This window comes from Apodemus sylvaticus, chromosome 6, assembly GCF_947179515.1.
Source record: "Apodemus sylvaticus chromosome 6, mApoSyl1.1, whole genome shotgun sequence".
Classification (NCBI taxonomy): Eukaryota; Metazoa; Chordata; class Mammalia; order Rodentia; family Muridae; genus Apodemus; species Apodemus sylvaticus.
In genome coordinates this window covers 141,223,270-141,234,675 of record NC_067477.1, presented here as the reverse complement: position 1 = coordinate 141,234,675, position 11,406 = coordinate 141,223,270, and the positions used below count along the sequence as shown (strand labels likewise).

Below are 11,406 nucleotides of genomic sequence, written 5' to 3'. Positions count from 1 at the left end.
AATGGAAGGCTTATATTAGCTGCATATACACGTGCGGCATATATATGCCAACTGCAAATCTATAAAATAGTTTTACATGAATAATGATGTTTCTTATTGTACTTTCATTTTGAGATTCCTACATCATTTTCTCATCCAAATCAGCTTAGTGACACCTATTATTGTTTTAAAATGCAGAGAATGGATCAAATAATCAAACTCATTATCTGAGTTATATGTACAGAGCCATATTGGGGCAGTCTTGCACTTGGTCAGAGTTTGACTTTGGTCAAGGTTAACTTTTCCCAGTTAGCCAGGATCCTGCTCCACCTAGGGTGGAGTGCACGTAGTAAAGGTCAAGTTCATTGTTCTTCCAGGCATAGGGATTCCTGAATTAAACAGGTGACCCACCCAGCTGCCGGAGCAGTCAAGACGAAGACCTCCAAGAGAAGCTAGACAACTTCCACCGGAACTCAGCCTGGAGTCTGGGGGGAAGGGTTTGCCCGAACTGTTAAAAGGTCCGGCGCCATTAAAGTTTACGGCTTTGATCAGTGAACATTGACTTAGCCGTACTTTCTTCTCGCCGCTCTTCCCTATGACCCCAAAATTCTCTCAACAGGTAACCCAGTTTACATGTAGCTGCTGGCGGCTACATAGTGGCGCCTGAACGTGGGAAGACCTGGCACGAGAGAATTTCTTGAGGTAGCCCTATCCAGCGAAGCTTCGCGGAAAAAGGTGAAAATTAATGGTGTCCGCACGGTAAGCAACATAGAGGGCAAAACTAGCGCTAGTGAATTCGTGTCTATGGTTGTGAGTGCAGGAATGGATACAGTTTTTCAAGCATACTGCGTGGACCCAGCGCAGGACTGCTTGGGTTGATAAGATAGGGAAATATGGGGAAGGAATTTGGTAGGCATTTGCCCAAAGCTCGTAAGAGCTGATTTCGGCGAATAGAAAGGGGTTTTTAAAAATAGGCATATGTCCACAGCTTCTAAGAGCTGTTTAAAGAGGAAAATGGATGCAATTGCTTAACAAGCACGCTTAACTTTCTGTGTATCTTTCCGTGTTTGTCCCGGTGCACCGACTGTCTATGTGTATGTTTATGTCCTCTCTGTGTCTTTGTGTGAATGACTGTTTCATGTTAAAAAGGAAAAATTGGTAAAGATTACATCTGCTGGTAACCTCTTGAGCTAGCCACAGTTTGTGTGGGGATTGATTCAAAGCCACGCTGCAGCAGCGTAGCTCACTCACCCAAGAGGCAAGCATGGCTGGGGAAAAAGCCGCTCTTAAAAGCCCAGAAACCTCGAGATTTGGGAAGACTTTGGTTTGGCTTGTGAAATTCATGTAGTCGCTTTATACTTGTTTCTAATTGGTTTTAATGATATAAGGCTTTACATTTCTTGACTAAAGAGTTATAAATAAATTGGTTATTATGTAAAAGGTATAGTGTTATTAAGAAAAGGTTAGTTTAAAACTGGTGATTCAGTGTTAGAGCTATCTTAACTAACTACACGTGGCCTAACGCCACTCATGCCTTGTTCTTGTTTATAATTGGATTTAAAGGTATATTTTGCATGTCTTGACTATAGAGTATTGGCTTAAGTCACTGCACATGATTTAAAAGGTATAATGTTATTAACAAAAGTTAGGTTAAGGCTGGTAGTTTAGGGTAGTCGCCATTTTGAACACGTGGCATGATGGTTAAGGCTGGTAGTTTAGGGTAGTCGCCATTTTGAACACGTGGCATGATGGTTAAGGCTGGTAGTTTAGGGTAGTCGCCATTTTGAACACCACATGGCATGACGCAATCCAGGAAATACAGGCCTTTGGGACGCTCCTAAATTGGCATGGTGTTTCATGTGAATCTTGGCCTGGAGATTAGACTTAATGAAGATTAAGATCTAAAATATTGTCTCTTTAATAAGTTACACTGTTATACACTTGAACATAAGAACTGGCATACAAACCTTGTGCTGTAAATATGTGTTTGCCATTAATTTTAAAGAAAATTGTTTAAAATTGAGATTTGCTTCCAAAATTACAATTGTGCTCTAATATTGCAAGAAAACATTGAGTTACAATAAAAATCAGTGTGTCATTGGCTACAGTTTTCAGTTTGCAGGCTCGTAATTGTTAACACTTTGTAATTAAGATAATTTTGAGAGTGATGCAGCTATGGGTTTTAGGGGCCCATTGCCACTTTTCCACAAGTTTATAGGCTACAATGGTAGGAGCAAAATTTAACCCTCCAAGATTAAAAAGGATATCTCTGTAGAAATGTATTTGATATCAAGTAGGTTCCCTTGACCATGGAATTACTGGTTTCTTTTGTTTAATCCTTAAATTGTCCTTGTAGGTTTGGGTCTGGTCTTAGATAAAAGGCTCAGATTAGAAGATATTTACATTTGAGGAATCTCATACAATGTCCTTGCCAAGGACTCAAGGTGGATCCTAGGGCAGAAAATTTACATTTGAGTTAATGCAAAGCTTAGAGCTGCCTCAGGGGAAGCTAGTGAGGAAGTTTTGAGAAATTGTTTCCGCCTTACAGGCCCCACCTAGGGAGTGTTTGGCTTTAAAAAAAAAAAAAAAAAAAAAAAAAAAAAAAAAAAAAAAAAGGTTTTTGACTTATCCAGGTGTGGGTTAAAATGCAGTTCAAATCTATGAAAGGTCAAGGAGGCTATAAAAGCATTAACATTTGGCCTGTCTACTCCCTATAAAATTATTGTAAATTTAAAGGGTTGGTTTTTTGCTTTACATTCTGATAGTTATAAAAGCATTTGCTTCTAATTTTAAAGAAACAACAAAACAATGTCATTAGAAAGTTTTTGCCTCAAGGAATGGCTAACAGCCTTACGTCCTGTGAGGAAAAAATGTTTGTCTCTCTTTCAATACAGAAGTTAAGATCTTAAAAATTTCAGTGTATAATGTTCATAGAATGTTTGTTACAGGCCCTTGCTCCTATAGACTTTTAGAATTTTTAGGTAAATGGCTTTCAAAAGTTGTTAGGATATATTAATTGGCTTTATCTTATATTTACCTCATTTTAAGCTTGCCACAGAAGGTCTTAAACCTCTGTTTTCAAGGTAGGAAACGTTTGTTCCTTGCTTCAAGCAACAATCAAATTTATTATTAATGGTTGGTCTATTACATGGCAAGCATTTTTAGGCAAAATTAATAATTGTTATCCAAAAGATAATTTGTACTATCAGATCACATGTTTATTCCTTTAAGTTTCTCCCTGCTTCAACACAGATACCTGAATTGGGTGCTATAGCAGCTATTTTTAAGATGTTAAAGGTCAAGCTTTTAATAATAGTAGATATACATAGCTCATGGTTTATAATTGCTTAAGATTGGTCCATTTTTAATACTGCTAATTCTTAATTTCTACAGTTTATACAAATGTGATTCAAATTTCTAAGAACAAAGGATATGTTCTCTAAATGACTGTCCTTTAGGTATTTGAAATAATTTTATATTTTGTGCACATCAAATTGTAAAGATTTGTTCTTGATGTCCTCAATTTCTACCTCTACCACGTAATGGTGTTAATCCTAGAGGACTTAGTTATTACAGATAAATGATATTCATATTTCTAATTTAGAAGATTAAAAAATATGTACATGTGACTAATGATTCATTTTTAGGCTGTCTAGTTGCAACTGCTCTAACAGAAAAAGCAACTATATTTTATATAATTACATAGTTATTGCCTATGTTATGGGTTATACTTTGTGTTCCAACTTAAATTAATAAAACAATATCTTCTTGGAAGAAAGAAGAGAGGGGAAATTGTGTCCCTGTGCATATAATTTAAATTATGCTTGCATGTTTTTAAGAAAATTTTAAAATTTAGATGCCAAGAAACTCCTTGCTAAATGTATATGACATCTTGTAATTAGACATATTGATGTCTAGGTGAAATGAAGGAATTCACTTACTAACATATGCCATGATCCTGATTTAATATTGGGGGAGAAGGCATGTCCTCTGTTTTTTCCACAGAATGCTGCAGAAGATATGCTGACTGTGTGCTTGCTGAATGCCCAGACCATGGTAACATAAGAGCTATATTGGATATATGTTCTTGACTTACCTCAATTGTTAAATGTCCCAGGTTAGATAAATTGCCTAGCTTCAAGCTTTTAGACTTGTGGGGCAGAACATGGAGACTGTTATGCTAGCTTAGGAAAAATTAATTAGAAGAGTTAAAATGACCCTTCTCCTTATTGTGCTCAGCTGACTCAACCATAGACTGGTCTAGAAATAATTCCAATTTTGAAGATTCCAATTTTGAAGATGGCTAACAATCTTCAGCCAGCCGTGTTAATTTAACATATAGTCTCCACTTTTCCTGAGAAGTAACAGCTTAATTCTTGATTCACAAGGCTACCTCTCCCACCTCAGAGGCCAAGCTTTGGATCCTTAAAGTTGTTAATTTACAACTGAATTGGATACTTCTGGGACAAGTTAATCCTATTCCACCTTTAACTCTTGACCTTGTCTGTTAAGCAGACTGGCTGTCTCCACCCAGGCTCACCTGGATGGAGAGATTACATGTCTGTTAAAGACACTTGCAGACCCCCCTGGCTTCAAAACTTACACAAGTGGATCTCCAAAGAGGGAGCCACATAGAACTCAGATCTATGTGTGTTTGTTTTTGAACAAACATGGGTACCAGCGAGACGTGCGAGGCAAAGCACTGCATGGGGAGGTGAATTTCTGCTTCTGAGTCCCCAGGAAGTACACCTAATTGCATAGGGGTTAACGTCGAGAGGCTGTCCTTAAAATAATAAGGGAGCCTATTACCCCTCCTCTGAAAAAGACGTTATACAATATTTAAGAGGAATTACGGTCAATGCTTCCCCTCCTGGTTAAGGCCCGCCTTCTTATGAAGGATATTTATCCACTTGTTTTCTACCTCCTCGTGTTCAAATTAATAAAAAAAGGGAGGACATGTACAGAGCCATATTGGGGCAGTCTTGCACTTGGTCAGAGTTTGACTTTGGTCAAGGTTAACTTTTCCCAGTTAGCCAGGATCCTGCTCCACCTAGGGTGGAGTGCACGTAGTAAAGGTCAAGTTCATTGTTCTTCCAGGCATAGGGATTCCTGAATTAAACAGGTGACCCACCCAGCTGCCGGAGCAGTCAAGACGAAGACCTCCAAGAGAAGCTAGACAACTTCCACCGGAACTCAGCCTGGAGTCTGGGGGGAAGGGTTTGCCCGAACTGTTAAAAGGTCCGGCGCCATTAAAGTTTACGGCTTTGATCAGTGAACATTGACTTAGCCGTACTTTCTTCTCGCCGCTCTTCCCTATGACCCCAAAATTCTCTCAACAGGTAACCCAGTTTACATGTAGCTGCTGGCGGCTACAGTTATATATGCTTATTTTTTATATTTTCAAGTAATACAAAATACCTCATCATGGTATTTGAATGCCTCCTGATATTGATTTAAATTATATAACATTTTGATCCTTCAAGGTAGAAATATAATTTAATTAGAAATAATATGTTTATTCTCTCTCACTATTCCTCCAATTTCAGTATTTACAACTTCATTATTTGAATGCAGACATCCTGAAGGAATGAGGTTAAGTTTGGAGTAAAAATGTGTATTTCACCAATGACTGTCTAACTTTGTAAAGTACTGAATTTAAAATCCATGGTAAAGCTACTAGGGTGCAGTTACTTGGATTTAAATGAATAATCACAGTTTTCCATATGTAATGCTATTGAACTTTCACAAATGCTGGTTTCTGTATCATTCCAACATAAAATACTGTAGATGTATATTTGTAAAATAGGAATTAGATATTTGTAAAAATTGTTCTTCTCTGTTAACACAAAACTTCAAAGATAATTTCACTTTTCTTTTTTAAAATTTGAGCTGCTCTTAAAGATATATACAAGTAGATAAAGTTTATCTGGTTACAATTTAATTTTCCTTTTTCTTTTTCATGTATTTGCATTGAACAGTGAGACATTTATATGGTGTGAAATATATTGTCATGGATCTTGATTTATAGTTTAGAATGGGCAGGAATTCTTCTGCCTCAGTTTTCACATCTTAGAATTGGAAGGGAGAGTCACACTGCTTATACATTATTAGATATTTCAGTTTTCTTTAGATAGTTAATTCTGTAAAATTACTTATCTAAATTGAATACATTATTTTCTCAAGATTCCTTGGAATTATGAGTCAGTTATAACTCAAAACCCAATGATAGAAATGAATATTACATTGCAGAAATAGTGACACTGGTATGAATGCTATTAAAAGTGAAATTACTGCAAAATAAAACATAAATTATATAATTTGATTCTACATTTATTATATAGGAAGGGAAGCATAAAAATGCTATAGTTCAGATGAAAAGTAAAACCAGTGAATGGCATAACAATGATAACAAAGTCCCATATTTTCCAGTTAATAAATGTTATTAACTTAATGTACAAACCTAAACCTTTAGTTTTTAGTTAAGAAATGTCATTAGCATAGAAACAAAGTAAAATATTCATGACAATCTGGAAAGCATGATCTCTAAAGCCCTAAGGTGCCAATGCATTTTAAAAATACGTACTTTTGAATGCCTTGGAGTAAAGAATATTCACAGGGCTATAAGGAAGACAAAATGAAGCAAAAAAAAAAAAAATAATGAATTAATAGTTTTAGGACAGACAAAATGCCAAAGAAGAATAGAAAATTGGATGGCAGAAGTCAAGAACTAATGGTATTCTAAAGGTATCTTTTAGGAGCTCTGGCCTTTTCTGAGTCTGAGAGGTCATGATGACAGAGCTTTAAAATAAACCTCAAACAAAAGGACAACAACAGAAAAGGAACAGGGAAGATGTAGTATTCCTACTTTGCTTTTTCTTTACTTCTGTTCTGCTTGTTCTCCTGTCACAATCTGGAATCCCAGCACTCAGCATGACAGCCTTTCATATGTAGAATATGTAAAGAGAGGCTGAGCTCTGTAGTGAGCCCAAGTCACAATTATCCTCTTTAGTAATAGCAGCAGCACCAACAATAATATAGCACAACACATTTTAAAATAGAATAAATTATAGAATTATTCAGAACAAATAAGCATTATGTTCTTGAGCAATATACCTAAGGACTGATGTCTGTATGATTTGGGACTTAAATAGCAATCAAGCCTTGTGGGTTCAAATACAACATAGATAAGTATTTTAAAAGCATAAATAGAATTAATATAAGCCATTATTTGTAATTCTTTTAAATCTGAAATTTCACTTTTAACCTAAACTATTTCTAATATACATTTGAATAAAATATAGGAGTTCTGATAAAACTCAGGGATTATTATTACCTATCTCTGATAAATAAATATATAGAAACTGCCCCTATAAAACAGAGCTATGCTCATTGATAAGCATATTACTATGTCAGTTGAACTGGGAAATAAAACAGTTACCTAAAAGAGAAAGACACTGATGTATTACAGGTATAGGACATGTCCTTTTGCATAATTTTGGTAAGATATTAGATAAGCACTTATAACTTAATGCACTGTTTCAAATGATGGATACCCACCCTCACCAGACACTGAACCTAGAACAGAGACATTCATTCTGGTAACTAAAACCTCTTTCAATATCTACACAGTCTTTATAACTGCAATTCAGTGTACTTTATTATTATTTTTTATGTACTTTGCATTGAGTAGTTTCTCACTGGGGCCCACACCCTACTAGCTTGACCTCTCCAGACCACTCCTTTCCTTCTGTGTCAACTGCAGGTCATTTCAAATGCCAAGAACTGGCATCAACCTTTACCAATCCTATCACATGTTCTAAGGCCACAACGAGACCCTCAAGTCTTTCTTCTCCTCCAGGAACACTTGACTGAGCACTGGTCCTTCCTCTAAGGGATGTGGCTAGAGTTGGTGGCCATGGAGAATGGTCTGGTCAGTGTACATGTTCCTTTCTTGCTGAGTGAAATTTCTCAAATAGAAAGCAGATTGGGTTCCTATTCTTCTAACTCCTCCAGCTTTATTAAGGAGTTTCAGTATATCACTCAGTCTTATAGTTTGACTTTCCATGATGTTCATATGATTCTTACTAATAATTTACTTCCTAATGAATACAGGCATGTTTGGGAAGAGGCAGGAATGCGTGCAGATGAAATTCAGCAAATAGAATATATCCAGTTGGATCTGTGGCAGTGCCTGACCAGGATCCCTGATGGAATTACAATACTGCAGGTGATTATTTTACCCAGAGACAGGTATATTACAAACCTTTTGGCTAGTCTTAGAAAAGTAGCCTTAAAGCTAGTAAATTTTGAAAAACTCCTGGAGGTTATCCACAGCAAGCAGAAGAACCCATCTCAATTTTAGACTTTATTACAATACACTGATCTGGATTCTGGAAAATCCAGAAGCAACTTCTGATGACCTAATTTTTTCCCCAGAGGTACCCCAACATAAAAACTAAACTTAAGTGCTTGGAGAGGGTGCCCCTAACTCCACAAGCAGAAGACATGGCGCTGGCCTTCAAAATGTACCATGAGAGAGATGAGAAAGCCTGAAAACAAAAATACCACATGCTGGCAAAGGCTGATGACCAACTCCAGCTCCAGCTACTACCACAGACTCCTGGGCTTCTAAGGTTCAGGGACCACCAACTCCCAGCTGTAGATGAGGTAGGCAAGGTCACTGGGTGAGCACTTGCCCTACCGCCCCCCCCCCCCAACTGTGAAAGCCGAGAGGATCATGTCCTAAGTGCCATCAGGAGGGACATTGTGAGGTCAATTGCCCTCCTGTCAGGCAGAACAGAGGGAAATCTCATCCAGGTACTCCTCCAGCTGACCTCCTAGGTATGGCTATGGATGACTGAAGGGGCAGAATTTCCTTGATCTGACCACGCCTATCACCAGCAGGGAACCCCAGGTAGCTATCATGGTATGTGGGTGAGCCATCTCCTTCCCCTTTACACTGGGGTCACTTACTCAGTCCTGACAAAGTTTTGGACACCCACTTCACCTTCATGTTTCCCTATTGTCAGGGTAGGAGGACAACCATTATCTTCATTATCAGACCCCACCACTTAGTTGCATTTTTAGGGATGTACACCTCACCCGTTCATTTTTGGTAAGGCCAACATGTCCTGTTCCCTTATTAGCAAGAGATCTTTTAGCTAAGTTTGGGGCTTCCATTTCCGTTGCTGCCAACACTTGTCTGTAGCCAAGCTCTCCAGCAGTTCCTCTACTTCTTTTAGCCAATCAACCTACTAAAACTAACATATTCTTTCCACTCTCTTCTCAGGAACTTCTTATTTCTCAGTCCTAGATCTCAAAGACACATGTTTCTCTATCCCTCTCAATGTTCAGTCACAGAAAATATTTGCCTTTACCTGGGTAGATCCTGACATCCACCTTTGTATCCAACTTACCTGGACTGTTCTGCCTCAGGGATTCTGAGACAGTCCATACCTATTTGATCAGGCCCAAGCTACTGACTTACTCTCTTTATCTCTCCCTAAGTCTAAGATTCTTCTTTATGTAGACAATGTCCTTCTCTGTAACACTTCTCTACAGATTAGCCAAACTGACACCGTTGCTCTTTTAAATTTCCTTTCTTTTTTTGTTTTTGTTTTTGTTATTGTCATTTGTTTTGTTTTGTTTTGTTTTGTGAGACAGGGTTTCTCTGTGTAGTCCTGGCTATCCTGGAACTCACTCTGTAGACCAGGCTGGCCTCAAACTCAGAAACCTGCCTGCCTCTGCTCCCAAGTGCTGGGATTACAGGTGTGCGCCACCACCCTTTCCAGTTGAGGCTACAGGGTCTTACCTTCTAAAGTCCAAATATTCACTCTTCAGGTTACATATTTGTGGGTGACAATTACTCCAACACACAAGGCTATTACCTTAGATAGAAAGAATCTGATTCAGTCTCTAACTGTCCTTCTACAAAGGAAGAGATCTTATCATTCCTAGGAATGGCTAGCTTTTTATGTTCCTGGGTTCCTTCCTTTTCCCTACCTTATTGACCATTATATGAAGCAGTATTAGGCCCCACCCATGAACCACTTCTCAAACCTGTTACCAAGCCCTTTCAAAAGTTCCAACAGCCTCTCATTAAGGCCCCAGCCTTACATCTCCCTGACCTGACTCATCCTTTTTCCCTCTATGTAACTGAAAAGGAAGGATTTGCCCTTAAAGTCTTAGGTCATCAACTGGAACCTTCTTTTGCACCTGTAGTATATTTGACAAAAAGACAAGATAACCATCCAGGGATGGGCACCTGGTATTCATACCTTATCAACCACTAAACTTATTCGAGAGTCAGCAAAACTAAACTTGAGGTCTCCCATACCTATCCTTTCTTCTCATAACCTATCACAGCTCCTAAGTTACAAATGCTTATAGACTCAACCTCCCTCCAGAGTTTTTTCTCTTCAGGTAGCATTAATAGAAGATTCCACACTCCCCTTTCAATCATGTCCCCCTCTTAATATGCCCAATCTTCTTCTTCAATCTAATACTAAGTACTCAGTGTTTCACACCTGCACAGAGACTTTAGAGAAACTATTGCCTCATCCTTCACACATACAGGAGGGTACATTGCCTCAAGCCATTTATACATGGTATACAGATGGGAGCTCCTTTCTATATGAAGGGGCTAGAAAAACTGGCTATGTCATAGTTTCAGACACTGAGGTGGTGGAGGTACAGGCTTTTCCTACTAACACCATTAATCAACAGACTGAACTAATAGCTCTCACCCATGCCTTTCAACTGGCATAGGGACAATCATTCAACATCTACACAGATTCCAAATATGCTTTTCATATCCTCCTGTCCCACACCACTCTCTGGAAAAAGTGTGGATTACATAGCACAAAAGGAGGATGAGTAACTAATGCAAACCACATTTTGGTCATGTGAAAGTCTTCCCATCTCCCCACAGCTATTGGAATTGTCCACTGCAGATCCCATCAAATGGATGACTCTATTGTCTCCAAGAGAAACAACCAAGCCTAGGAGTTAGCTAGAACTGAGGCCCTTAATTGTCTGGACTCATCTGACCCTCCCTAGGACATCATTACACTGCAACCCACATCTCCACCTTCACCGCCTGACACTCACCAAACTCTGTCCTTTCTTTACCAACTCTTTCATCCTAAGAGCAGAGAGCATTATTTTCTTTTGTTAAGACCCACCTACAGCCTATTCCTGAGGACTTAAGTTTCTTAAAATCTATCACTGATTCTTTCACAATCCCTCATATGTCCGACTCCATCCTTGAGATTTTGTAGCACCCCTATTTTACTTACTAGTCTAGAGGTCCCCTTAATGGAATTGGCAGGCCATTTGACTTTACCCACATGCCCACTGTCAAACATACCAAGTACCTCCTGCTCTTAGTGGACACCTTCTCTGGATTGGTGGAAACATTTCCCACAA

General features: G+C 38.5%; 1 long non-coding RNA gene across 1 annotated transcript; it reads left to right on the top strand.

Moving 5' to 3' along the window:
- The first annotated feature begins 221 nt into the window (after window positions 1-221).
- On the top strand, window positions 222-5,255 carry LOC127687707 (uncharacterized). Its single transcript, XR_007978475.1, has 2 exons — window positions 222-476; window positions 5,196-5,255. It is a non-coding gene; the product is annotated as an uncharacterized LOC127687707 (long non-coding RNA).
- Window positions 5,256-11,406: the final 6,151 nt, after the last annotated feature.